The sequence below is a fragment of the Otolemur garnettii genome, unplaced genomic scaffold, assembly GCF_000181295.1.
Source record: "Otolemur garnettii isolate 467f Iridium unplaced genomic scaffold, OtoGar3 scaffold00065, whole genome shotgun sequence".
NCBI lineage: Eukaryota > Metazoa > Chordata > Mammalia > Primates > Galagidae > Otolemur > Otolemur garnettii.
Genome location: NW_003852460.1, coordinates 659,514 through 674,312, shown reverse-complemented (window position 1 = coordinate 674,312; position 14,799 = coordinate 659,514).

Here is a 14,799-nt window from a genome sequence, read left to right as displayed (position 1 = left end):
TTTTTTTTTTTTAAGGAGACATTAAAGCCGGCCTATTGTGTAAAAGAGGCATTCCAAGCAAGTCAGCAACCCAGTTTTTTAATCAATGAAGGTGTGAGAAATCACAGAATAAAAACCGTCTATTTCTCCCTCTGCTGATTTATTAAAAAACACAGGAAGAATAAAACCCATATTTAAAAAAAATAAACAACAACATTGCCCTTATAAAGTGGTGCTTACATGGAATGCCAGAGTTTTCTAATTCAAAAACCGACTGAAATGTCTGCTGAAAATCATAAGAAGGGGCAAAGAGAGCTCTGCACCCCTGGACAGGGATTTACAGGGTCTCTGGGATTCTCTGGAGCAGCTGAAAATCATTCCTTTGTTGCCACTTAAATTGAGGCGAAAACTCCAGTGCACATGCCAGGCTGTGTACCTTCCTGAAAGACACACTCGGGACAGGAAGGATCACTGAACCAGCTAATTACACATGACAATCTTTTTTTATTTTTATTTATTTTTTAGAGACACAGTCTCACTCAGCCCTCAGTAGAGTGCTGTGGCATCACAGCTTACAGCAACCTCCAACTCCTGGGCTTAGGCGATTCTCTTGCCTCAGCCTCCCAAGTAGCTGGGACTACAGCCACCTGCCAAAATGCCCAGCTAGTTTGTAGTTGTAGTTTGGCTTGGCCCGGGTTTGAACCCGCCACCCTCGGTATATGAGGCCCACGGGCTACCTACTGAGGTACAGGCGCTGACCACATGTGACGATCTTTTCTACTGCCTTCTACACAGGGCAGGTTCCTTATGAGTCTATATTGACATTTGAGACTCTGTTGCCTACAATGATGTTGAACTGGTAACTTAGTGTCCTACGAGTGACAGGGTCAGAATCCCACATTTTTACAAGCATGCGTGAAAAGTGAACAAATTCTTTGCACCTGTCTACCACGTTAAAATAACGTATCCTGGCTCGGCGCCTATAGCTCAACCAGCTAAGGCGCCAGCCACGTACACCTAAGGTGGCGGGTTCAAATCCCCAGCCCGGACCCGCCAAACAACAATGACGGCTGCAACCAAAAAATAGCCGGGCGTTGTGGCGGGCGACTGTGGTCCCAGCTACTTGGGAGGCGGAGGCAGGAGACTCGCTTGAGCCCAGGAGTTGGAGGTTGCTGTGAGCTATAATGCCATGGCACTCTACCCAGGGGGACAGCTTGAGGCTCTGTCTCAAAAAAAAAAAAAATAACGTATCCCGAGTACAGCAGGCATATTATAAGCTTAATAAAAATATATGTGGAAATTTTATTTAACTCTGAATTTTGTAAATTTTATTTTTTAATTGAAAAGTTATATATATATATTTGTGGGGTGCAATGTGGTGTTTTGATATATGTTTAGATTTGCAACAGTACTGAGAAATATGAAGGCAATTACCCTCACTAAAATAAGCCAGATGCAGAAAGACAAATACCTTATAATCTCAGTTTAACGTAGCACATATTAAAAAAAAAAAAAAGTCAAGGGAGGTGCCTGTGGCTCAAAGCAGTAGGGCGCTGGCCCCATATGCCAGAGGTGGCAGGTTCAAACCGAGCCCCAGCCAAAAACTGCAAAAAAAAAAAAAAAGTCCAACTCACCAAAGCAGAGAGTAGAATGGGACTTACTGGGGGGACGGCTAAGGGGGCACAGATGGGGAGATGTTAGTTAGAGGGTACCAAGTTTTAGTTAGACAGAAGGAATTAGTTTTAGAGGTCTAGCACACGGCATGATAACTGTGGTTGATAATAACATATTGGCTATTTCAAACTTGCGAAAAGAGACACATTTAAAGATAGCACATTGTGTTGTGATCTCACAAATAATTGCTCAGTGATAAAATGTCTTGTATTGGCAGGTGCTATGAAAGAAATCTCCCAACCCATTATAAATTCCCCAGATCCACATCCCATATCAGTATTCTTCTAGAACTAAGTAGAGGTTTCTGAACGCTTGTCTCTTGGTCGCGCAAGGTCGTTGGTGAGGCAGGTTCTAGGGAGAGGACCCTCAGATGTGGGGTGCTGCTTAGGGAAAGCAAAGAGGCAGCCCGGAATTGAAATGTCCTGTTTGCAAACCTCATACTTTGCAGATACCCCCACGGCCAGTATGATTTGTGAACAAGAAAGCATCCTTCAGGGGTCCTCCCCTAAGTCTCTGCACTGGGGTCACCCCAAGAAGCTCAACTGCTGTGTGAAACCCTTCCATCCCTCTCATACACATGACCTCCACCCCCAGGCACCTGTTCACACCTAGCTGCTAAGGAATAGTGAGACAGGGTGTCTTGGGTATGACTCCTAAGAGAAAACATGCCTGCAGCCTCCTCTTTGTTCTCTGTTGGAGCACAGAACAGCACCAGCTCCATCCTCAAGGTCATGGGTGGTCAGGTGCAGAAGTGACCCTCTGAGAGCCAGCCCCAACCTCCCACCAGACAGGTGATGCTCCTGGTCCCCAGCAGAGTGAACAATTTCTCACCATCATACTGTCAGTCAGCAGAGGAGACCTCATGACAAAAGTGGTCACCATGACCTGCCAATGAATAATTTCCGACAGCATTCTGGGTCTACCTCTGTATTTCTGGGGTGCACAGCTCAACCGAAAAGGGAAACATGTGTCCAGAGAGAACATAAAAACTTGTTTATTATTTGAAACCCCTTTTGCCATCTCAAATATCCTTCCAAATAACAATAATTCCAAATAGTAATGAATCCAGATAGTTTCTGTTGGAATTGATGTTGTTGGGGTCCCTCCCCATGCCGCAGGGTCCACTAAGACATGTGGAAACTGGTGGCAACTGACCGACTGAAGGAATATAGAGTTAGGAATAATGGTAAATTAAGAGAGATGAGATATACAGTAGAATTAAAGGTGGGAGCTCAGGGGTCCATTGCCCATTTGTGGGGTTCCGGCAATGGCCCAGAGTGTTTGCTCCACTCTGATTTTATTGAAGTCTATTTGCCCAGAGGGTAAGATGAGGGAGGGAACACAGACATCAGCAGTTTCTCTGATTGATCAGATCAGCTCCTATTGTTATTATTATTACCCTTAAGGGTGGCCTTGAGAAATCTGAAATCTGAGCCTTGTATTGGGAGAACCTCCTGCTTGAGGTCACACACACAGATGTCTAGGGAGATGTTAAACTCTGCTAGTTCCCTGTGAAGCAAAAAGCCACCGGTGTTAATCTCCTCTGAGGAATTGGTGGGTGGGTGGCATTTTTCTCCCATCACCACCACAAAGGATCTTTCTCTGCAATAAGGGGTTTAAGCTCTTCTGCCCACATCTCAGGCCTGGGGCTACTCCCTTGATCTCTGCTCCAGGCAAATGCAAATCTCCACAGTGGGTATCTATCTGCTTTGCCTGTTTAATGGGCAGGAAATGACCTAGAAGATGGATCTTTTCTAGATTTTCCATAATCTCTTCTATGGCCATTACTCTCCTCAGAGTGTTCACAGACCCAGCAGGGGGTTTATAAGGTGTATCTCCAACAGGCTAGAATTTCGGAAAAGGCAGGAAGCTCGCTAGCTAGCGATGGCTAGCTTCAATGTAAGCTAGCTGACTTTTCTTTGTTCAGACTCACTCAGCTTATTTTTTAGTTTTCCTCTTTTTCTAGGAATGTTTTTCCTTGCCAAGAATGGATCTTTGGTCACCATTCTCCCAGCAGATGTGCCTTTAGAACATTTAATCTCTTTCCTAACTGAATTTCTTGGCATCCAATAGGCAAGGCCATGGTTCCTGCTGCTTGTCCAAGTACAAGAGGGGTCAAGATGCTCACGACAGGTGGACACAGAAATGTAAGGAAATGGTGGAGCGGGTTCTACTCTAAGGTGCATTTCTCAAAACCACCATGCTATGCAAAATCGCCCCATAATTGTAGACAAAATGGGGAGAGGTTGGATTAGACAGACTTGGATGGAAAGGTAGGAATCTAACAAAATGATAACATGGTTTTACGCCAGCTGAGAAATGCACAGATATGTCGCCATGGGTATGACGCTTGGTCCTCGGAAGTTTCCTGGTGGAATCTGGCATTTTGAGGATTCAGGGCATGGAGTAATTGAGGAGAGGTTGGGGGTCTGTCTGTCTTAGGTAGGAGGTTGAGGGTGTGGCTCAAGAACCAAGGAAGCAGGTGGATATTTGAGGTGCGTTCACCTGCTGTGTTGTGTATGCTCGGTGCAGCAGATGGAGTTTTTTACACTCACCCTGTTTCTCTCTGGGATGAAATGGTGCATAGGCAAATGCAAAATGTACCTTAGAGTCAACCCGTCCTCTGTCAGACATCCTCATGTTCAAGGCAATGTATGTGGCAGAACCAGATGAACCATGTAAAAACTATCATTGAAAATATTAATTGAATCCTACATAACTCAGTGCCTGGCGTGTGGATGAGGAGAGGAGTTCACTGCATACACAGGGCATGGCTGAGAAGGCAGTGGACATGAAGAGATCCCCCCACGCCCTCCCCCATACACATGCTGCCAGTATCCGCCTGCATTGAGGGTCCAGCAAGGGGCACCCATCTCCAGAAAGTCATTGTTGAAATGGACTATGTAGAGGGATTTAACCTGATTCATCATTTAATGTAGAGTGGGTTGAACTGATTGGCTAGCCAGTGTAGACTGAGTTAACCTGATTGGCTATCCAATGCTGATAGAGTGATTGGGTTAACAAGATTGCTCATGGTCATGCATGTGGATGGCATTAACCTAATTGAACTTGCAATATACGTGGGTTTAACCTGACTGGTCATGTATTGCAGACTGGGTTAACCTGATTGGCCAAACAATGTAGACTGGGTTGACGTGATTGGCCAGATGATGTAGACTGGGTTAACCCAATTGGCTACCTGTTGTTGATTGGGTTAACATGATTGGCTAGTCAATGATAATCAGGTTAACCTGATTGGCTACCTGTTGTTGATTGAGTTAACATGATTGGCTAGTCAATGATAATCAGGTTAACATGATTGGTCATGGTCATGCAATATAGATGGGGTTAAATTGATCATGCAATATACATGGGTTTTAACCTGATTGGTCATGTAGTATAGAGTGGGTTAACCTGATTAGCCATCCAATGTAGTGGAAGTCAATTGATCAGCTATCCAATGTTGATTGGGTTGACATAATTGGTCCTAAAATATAGGTAGGGTTCACCGATTGGTCATATAATGTAGACTGGGTTAACCTGATTAAGCATCCAATGCAGTTGACATCAACTGATTGGGTATCCAATGTTGATTGGATAATGTTAATTGGTCCTGAAATATAAATGGGGTTCCTTTTGTTGGTCATGTCATGTATACTGGGTTAATCTGATTGGCTATTCGATGTAGGCAAAGTGAACATGTTTGGCCATCTAGTTTTAATTGGGTTAACTTAATTCATCCTGAAATACATATGAGCTTCACCTGACTGGTCTTGTAAAGTAGACTGGGTTAATCTGGTTGGCTATCCAATGTAGATGAGATTAACCTGATTTGCTATCCAATGTAGATTGGGTTAACCTAATTGGTCCTGAAATATAGAGGGCATTCACCTGACTGGTCTTGTAATGTAGACTGGATTAATCTGATTGGCTATCCAATGTAGATGAGGTTAACCTGATTGGCTGCCCAATGTAGATTGGGAGACATATCTATTATGAGTGGTGGAGCTGATTCCAGCTGCATGGATAGCACACCCCCCATTGTCAGGTGCAAACAGCGTGACACCCCAGGGCCAGGTGCCTCTTCAACACATCTTCCCGCTTAAGTCTCACCCTCTTCTTTCTTTCCTAATGTTTAAACATCCCCAATGTTCTGCACTGGAGGGGCCTTCACTCCAGCCAAGAATGCAGGGAAAACCAGCCCTGTCTCTAGACCCACCTGCACACCCACCTCCACTTGAGGTGGCCCCATGCATATACTTGAGGAAAGTTTCATCGTTTGCCTTCATAAAAATCAAAACGATGCCATTTCAGATGGAAAAGTACCAAGTTAGCCACGGGAAGGCAAACAGAGTCCATTAAAAAAATTCCTCCAAGATCACCACGTTGGTATAGTTTGGGAGACATTCTCAGGTGAGAGCTGTCCGGGGACTGATTTATTAGGGAAAAATATTCCTTTTCTGCTCTGTTTAGTAGCACAGGTGCCAGTAACACAGGTGGGAGGCTGAGTACTCTGGAAGAGATTTGGGGGGTGCATTTGCATAACTCCAACGCAGAATTGGCAGTGTTTGTTTGCAGGGTTGAGGCCTGTGCAGCAACACCCCTGTATATTATGAAAGAAACCAAAGGTCGGCCATGTGTTTATCTAGAGATAATCTTTTCATTCTACCCAGAATCTACTGCGCAGGAAAATTGAGGCCCAGGGTGAGTGCTATGGAAATTTCACTTGCCGTATTTCATCTCTAAACTCTATTCTCTTCTCTCTGGAAGGGAGTTAGTGATGCCTGATGTGGGTACCCTTTGATGCTCCCCAGAAAGAGGGACCCCAGCACCAACTGCACCTCCAGGGAACACAGCTTCAGACGCACATATGTGTCTGTGACAAGAAAGAGATACTTCTGAAGCAAAACCATCCTGCTATCCTGTCCCGTTCCTTTCAAAATCGAACTGAAAATAGCAAATTATTTTTCTCATGGGATTCACTTTCCATGCAAGTTTTATCGACAGTGTTGTGACCCTTCTAATTTATCTGGAGAGGAAATAGGTAAATGCAAACATTTGACAATGCTGGACGCCCAGTGGAAAAGGAAGTGACACTTGTTACTTTAATTTAATTCAAAATGTTTCCAGGCTATTTTCAACTAATCAAGTCCAAACTGCAGCAGCATGAGGAGCATGTATTGTTTAAGGGAAAAAAGTCAAAACAAAATCTCCCAAACTCCCAAGGAATCCTAATATTTAGAGTGTGTGTTAAAGCTAATTAAGGTTGTAGTGCAATTAGTTTAGAACCCAAGAGCCATAAAGTTTCAATTCAGAGAAATCAGAAACCACACAACCAGAAAAACGAACAAACAAAAGTTATAGACAAGTTTGCATGTGCAAATTGCTTATTTTTTGCTAGACAATCTAAGAAAAATGTAGTCGCTGGAATCTTTCTTTTTATTAGATGGGTCTCATTTTCCACATCTTCAAAGAATGATAAAAACATTCTCCTACTAAACCCTGCCTGCATTTTATTTCAAACCAAAGTGCTTTTTTGTAGGGAAAGAAATGTTCAACAATCATTTTATTGGCCCATGGTAGGAAAAAAAAATCAGTAGGGCTATAAGGAAAGGTTTAATTCAAATTGTTGGTCTGTCATGTACGTGGATTTGGAACTCAGGGAAATAATGTGAGGATTGATGGGTCCCCACGGCACAGTCATTATGTGGATGGCAAGCCAGGCCACAGCATCCCAGCAGCCCGGGGAAAATATTTCATATACCAGAGTTCATTTTCATATGGCTTCATTTTCACTGTACATATTTTTGAGGCACAGAAGGGAGAGGAAAAAAAAAAAAAAAGACCATGCCCGTGTCTGAATGAAATTTATTTCCAGCTAAGTTTACGGAGGAAAAATAGATTCTGCCATCGCCACCTTAACCTCATGGTGGCTGGTCGTCCCTAGATTAAAAATGCATGTTCAGAAAGTGTGCCATTTACTTATTCCATCTTGTTAGAAGAAATCAAACTGAAAGAAAAAAAGGGGGAGAGAGAGAGACAGAGAAAGGTGCTTTGTATGCAAATACTGTGTTGCATCAAGAGAGATCTACTCTGGCTGTGTCAGAAGCAGAAATGAACAAGGCAGGCTCGGTGCCCATAGCATAGTGGTGACAGCACCAGCCACATACACCGAGGCTGGTGGGTGTTTGAACACAGGCCAGCTAAGCATCAATGACAACTGTAACAAAAAATAGCCGGGCATTGTGGTGGGCATCTGTAGTCCCAGCTACTTGGGAGACTGAGGCAAGAGACTCCCTTGAGTCCAAGAGTTTGAGGTTGCTGTGAGCTGTGACACCACAGCACTCTACAGAGGGCGACATAGTGAGACTCTGCCTTAAAAAATAAAAATGAACAAGGCCAATGGAATTCTCGGGACACGGTCAGGAGCACCAAGAACTCACGTCCAGGTAAACCCAGTTCATTCCCTGGAATGTGGGAGATGTGGTTGAATCTCCCTGGCTGTGAAAATAGCCACCAGGACTACTCACAACCACTCAGCTTCTCTTCCTGACCCAGCCAGGGCATTTTAAAGCTTCCCTGATTATCAAGAGACCAAGACCCACAGGAAAACCTTGATTATTTCACGGTTGTCCATTACAGAAAGTAAAAACCAGCCAGGAAGAAAGCTCAGGGGGTGCACCTGGTATTACAAAGGACACAGAATTTCCTAATTAGGCTACACACATTTTATTCCCACAGACAGGTAGGCCTATGTCAGTGGATTTTCTTGTGAAACATTAAATGTTACGTGTTCTGAGGGTGATTCTGGTGTGCTTTTCCTAATAGACGATGTTTTGGGTAAAGATTGGCAATCCTGCTCTCAGAGCTTGGGGGAGGATTTGGTGGGATTTGAGGTCTTTCCTTGTCCTTTGAGGCCCTTCCAAATGGCACCAGGGCAAAGCAGAAATTTGTCCACCAGCAACTTGTGAAAACAGAAGGTGACCAAGAAAGCAGCTAATTCTGTCTTGCTTCTAAGGAGGGGAAGGCAGTTTGTTCAGCCTCAAGAGGGTGGCCCTATGTGGCATAACCTGAGAAACTCAATGATCAGGGAATAAAAAAATGACTGAGGTTGAAGGTGGACATTTCCCAGGAGGGATCCTGGGTGGAAGAGTGCAGGTCACAAGAACTTGGAGTGAGCACTTCTCTGATATCACATCAGCATCACCCATCCAGTGCTGAATTTTGAGGACAATTCATGCAGTCCAAGTGTCTGATATGCTCTCTGAGGCCTTAACAACCGGGCCACCCTGGTAGCCACAGGCTGGGCTGGACACAGACTGCTGACCTCCATGGGGGCTCCACTGGGCCGTGACTGTTTCTTCACACACCTTGGGGACACCAGCCTGCTGGGACATCACTGTTGATGTGTCTACTCCAGAACAAGCCAGACGATGGGCTTAAGAGCTTCCTCGCAGGGTCCTCCTCAGGCGAATGTTATTTGGAAAATTGTGAGTTTCAAAGGAAAAGATTGAGCCCTTTTGTAACTACCGAATGCAAATCCACACACATGCAAACACACACACACACACACACACACACACACAGAGATGAGGTTTTTGATCATGAACCAGATCAGCACATGAATAAATGTATATCATCATTAGATACATTCGTTTTCTGAAACTGCTATACCAAAATAGCGCTGACCAGTGGGCTTTTTCTCTCGTGCACTAGAGGCTACATGTCTGAGCACAGGTGTCTGATACGGGGCTGTGTCCTCCTGACGCCTCTTTCCTTGGTGTGTAGATCACATCTTTGCCCTGCGTCCTCACGTGGTCATCCCTCTGTTCATAGCTGTGCCCTCAGCTTATCAGGACACCAGTCCCAGTGGGTCAGGGCCCACCCTAGTACCCACATTTTACCTTAATCAGTTTGGGGTTTTTTTGCAGTTTTTGGCCAGGGCTGGGTTTGAACCCACCACCTCCTGCGTATGGGGCCGGTGCCCAACTTCTTTGAGCCACAGGTGCCGCCCTACCTTAATCACTTTTTAAACACCCAATCTGCAAATATAGCCACACCCCAAGTTCCTGGGCCTTGGGGCATCAACCTGTAAGTTTTGAGCGGGACACAATTTAGCCCATAATACCTGGGGCCTCTATGTCATTTCAGGGAAAAGAAAACTGGCCCCACCATAATTTAAAATTACTTTGTGCAATTTCACTTCTAAAACTTACTAGAATTGGCATTTTTCAGCAACCATGTGAGGGGGCCAGGAGGAAAGATGGTTATAGCCCAAATATTGCTAATTACAAAAGATATTAGTCTGGGGTGGCACCTGTGGCTCAAAGGAGTAGGGTGCTGGCCCCATATACCAGAGGTGGTGGGTTCAAACCCACCCTGGCCCCCCCCAAATAAAACTGAAAAAAAAAGATATTAGTCTGGAAATACAGAGAAACATCCCTCCAAAATTGTTCCTCTGGCCCCATTACATTGCCAAAGGTAGTCAGGAGCCAATGACATTAGTCAATTTTCTTGCAAACATCCAATGAATGTTTATTCACTTTACCCCAACTAAGTACTGTCGATTCTGATTATTTGTGGCAGAGGTGTTGCAGACGGTCTCTTCCAACTATAAAATAGCAAACAGGGACCCATCACCCCTACAGAAAATACTGGCTTTGTTCCTGGGGGCTGCTAGTCACAGCATTATTATCAAATTATCAACACATACCTTTGTTTTCTGTGTTGTCCTGTTTACAGACATCTTTTGGTGGAGTCATTCACATAGAACTCTCAGCCAAGAGCTCGTGCATAAATGACGTTCACCCAATGCATGGATTTTCTCACAAGCCACATCACGGCCCTGTCTGCTTCGTAGCATTGGACAGCATTTCAGCACTGCCACTGGGGCATCTTTCCCCTCAAGCCACAGTGTTTTATTACATTGAGCACATTAAATTCCTTGTGAGTTGTATTAACTCACACTAGTTTTGAACCCAGGGCCTTGTGAAGCACATATAACTCACACATCTCTTGACTTAATAAAACACCACGGCCCCAAGAGGGGAACAAAATGGATATTATTTTTTTTACAACTATGGCAATGAATGAGCAAGAGATTAGTGAGTTAAATATGCTTCACGAGACCCCATGCTCAAAACTCATGTGAATTAAATGCAACTCACACAGCACTTAATGTGTTAAACAGCAAAGTCACCAACACAAAGGTTGAAAAACTCGTGTGAGTTAAATACAACTCACACAGCAGTTAATGTGTTAATCAGCAAAGTTGCCAACACAAAGGTTGAAAAGTCACGTGAGTTAAATATAATTCACACAGCATTTAATGTGTTAAACAGCAAAGTCACCAACACAAAGGCTAAAAACTCACGTGAGTTAAATACAACTCACATAGCCATTAATGTGTTAATCAGCAAAGTCGCCAACACAAAGGCTGAAAAGTCACATGAGTTAAATATAACTCACACAGCAGTTAATGTGTTAATCAGCAAAGTCACCAACACAAAGGCTGAATTCTCATGTGAGTTAAATACAACTCACACAGCAGTTAATGTGTTAATCAGCAAAGTCGCCAAGGCAAAGGCTGAAAACTCATGTGAGTTAAAGACAACTCACACAGCAGTTAATGTGTTAGCAAAGTCACCAACACAAAAGCTGAAAACTTACATGAGTTAAATACAACTCACACAGCAGTTAATGTGTTAATCAGCAAAGTCACCAACACAAAGGCTGAATACTCATGTGAGTTAAATACAACTCACACAGCAGTTAATGTGTTAATCAGCAGTCACAGACACAAAGCACACAGTACATTAAGAGAAAGTTAATCTGTTGCAGGTCTCAAGGAGAAAGTTAAATATCTGTTATACATCATAAAATCAAAACAGCCTGAATTGCAAAAAATAAAAAATAAATTGAAACAGAACTGTGGCACTCATTAAGCCTGCAAAAGAATAATTTATTTTCATTATGAGAGCTGAAACAAGGCTCTGATTTATCTTGTTGGACGTCACTTGAGAACTCATGTATTTCCCCACTTTGCATGTGTCCAAATGGCCAGTAAGACATCACAAAAGTTCACTTGGGAATTACGGGTAAGTTTTACTGAGAAGCCAAATCCCAGAACTCAGGATGGGCAAACTTTGAGGGCCGCCCGTCTCTTAATGCCATTTCCAGCCTACCACTTGCCCGAACCACCAGATCTGTAATTCTGTCCTTAATTCCTGATTTGGTTCACTTTTCTTGTTACTGAAAATATATAACAGACCCCTGATTCTAATGAGTGAGAATAATGGCAAAGCATTCCAGAAAACATTGGTCTGCTTGGAAAAGAGCTTACGTGCAAGAATGAAAAAAGACCCAACTGCAAATTCGGGATGTGTCTCTGAACGGGTCAGGCACATGAGCACTGTATGGATGATGTTTGCTGTGAATGTCTGGTGTCCACCCATACTACACGCGTGTACACGCATGCACATCACACATGGTCACGGACCATTTCCTATGATGACTTTTAATCAGAGGAACAAGGTGCTAGCAAGATTCTATGCCATTTTCAAAGTAAAGATAATGACCAGTTCCTGGACCAGTTAGTTCCCTGGACCAGTTGGTTTTCCTGAAGCAGCCATGTTCTGAGTCGTTCTGCTGGGAAGTCCTGCTGGGCGGGGAGGAGGATGGTCCCCTGATGCTGAGAAACAGCATTAGACTCCCATGCCGATGTTGAAGCTGGTCCCAGCAGGCGATGTGAGGACAAACCCTCACCAGAGCAGAGCACCGGAGGGTGGACAGGAGGACGAGACCCACACAAAGGTTGCCCTGTGACCCTGTCCTCCAGAGCTGCGTTCCTCTCTCTCTCAGAGCCCGCCCCTGTCAGAAGCGGACAAGACCCCAGGAGACGTCTGTGAGGTCCGGTAAGTGGGTAATTCAAGTCAAGACCCAGTGTTAACTCCCAAACTAGACAGAGCAGCGTCTATCACAGCAGAGAGGCTGAATGTGCAGGGAGATAGTGGCTGGACCACGTGAGACCCACTAGCCCAGAAACCCAAGGACAATCTCTGCAGCCGTCCTTGCAGAATGGTCAGGATTTGGGCAACAGCTCCCTTCACCCACATGATCCAACCTGGTAACACCAGGGTCCTTCCTGTCCATGATGGGGCTTCTCTGTCCCTCTCCTCAGCACTCCTGCTACATCAACCTCTGTGCAAACCCCCGTTTGTTCACACAGGGGTGATTTTGTTCCTTTCTGTATGGCAGTGATTTTCAACCTCTGTGCTGTGGCACACTCGTGTCCCAGGAGAGGATCTTACTTGTGTCGAGAACACTTTTAAAGATCATTAAATTGTTTTCAAAAGAAGTTCAAAGCACAGTAATTATATTCTTTTCCTTTCTCTCTCTCTCTCTTTTTTTGATCAACATAATTTAAGTGTGCATAAATTGCATAATTTAAATGGAAGTTTAACTATAGGTACAAGTGTGTCGTGAGATAAAAAATAAGGTTGGAAAGTGTAAGAAGAAAAAAAAAAGATAGGAAATAATACCAAGAAGCCTCTCTCTGTCTGCGTGACCTGAGGGAGAATTCAACACTATGCTTAGCTCTTGTTTTTTGCTTTGTGTGTGTGTGGGTGTGTGTCTTTCTTTTTCCCAAATAAAGCACCAATTTCTCAGAATGAAGGCGGAAGTCTGGAATGTTCAACATGGAACAGATTCCCTGTGAAAGACCCCAGCGACTGTGGCTTCTGGGAACAGAAAGACCCACCTAGTTCCAGACACCGTGGGCTGTTGAATAACCCTCCTCCAAAGAAAATTTTACAGATTTGAACAAACACATGGCTGACCCCAAGTGTAACCGTGCCAATCAATATGACCGCTTCTAAAAACACGTGTTAAGATGGAAAGGGAAGTTTTGGTTGTTCACAAATAGCAAGGTATGTGTACACTGATCCCCTCTCAAGGTGACCCCCTCTTTGCTCCTGACATCTGTTGAGGTCCCAGTTACCACTTTATTCTCGTGGATAAAATAATAGAAATACCAGAGCAGCTATGCTGGGGTGACCAACGTTTCTAGAACATTCCCAAAGCTGTAAGTGCAATGTAAATAATTCTCCCATAAGGTCTGTTTCTGACCTAAACTCTGTGTGTACCACCGTGCAGCCTTAGATAGAAACAGTGCCTTTGCATTCTAGAGAGTCTTTATTGTGTTTTGAAGTTTGAATGCAACCAAAACTTGATCTTTACCTTAGAGATAAAAACTATGCAACCTAAACCTTTGTACGCTTCATATTAACCTGAAATTAAAAAGAAAGGAAAGAGTTGTATCTCAGCTTGCAGGAAAATACAGGAGAAAATGTAACACACACATATCCATTAGAGTGTCGACCCACCCACAGTTCGAATCTGCCAGAGTGTTATTTTTAAACATCCACGCTGACGGCTGTGGTTTACTTTTTCCTTCCCCGAAATGATTAGGACTGTTTCGTTTTAAACTAAAGGATTTAAATGCCGGTCTAATCTGGGCTGCCTCTGGATTCTTTAATAGGGGTTTTGGTTGGACAATTATTAAATAGGAAGCCATGTGTTTGGAGTTTTCACCTGTCAGATAAATTAATTTATTTCATGATGAGAAAATTAACGGGGCCCAGTGAGGGTTAAAAAAAAAAAGGGTAAATGTGAAACCCAATTTGGGTTGAATTCTGTGAGGGCCTGACAGGCCCCCTGTATAACCATCTCATCAAGAAAGCACAAAAACATGGGGAAGCAAGAATCATTATAGGGCAACTGTCTAAAAACTCAAGGATGGCGGGATAATCGCTAATGATTTAGTGTCAAGTCTCCAAGTGGCAGGAGAGGGGTCTGAGGACCTCTGATATGGATGCACTATCTTGCCGTGGTTTCATTAACAACTTAAAGTGGGGCATGGTTTGATATTCCTGACAGATGATATGTGGGCAGGAGAGATGATAAACTCCTTGGAAAGGGACATTAAAATACAGCACAGGTTGGGGAGAGGAAAAAAAAAATGATAGGAGGGTGAGAAGTGAGATTTTGGAGGGACGGTCGTGAGCTGCTGGGCAGCAGCTCAGAGATTTCAGGGGAGGGAGACTGCCAGAGTGGCGGAGTGCAAACCGTGCCCCCTGCAAGGGCGTT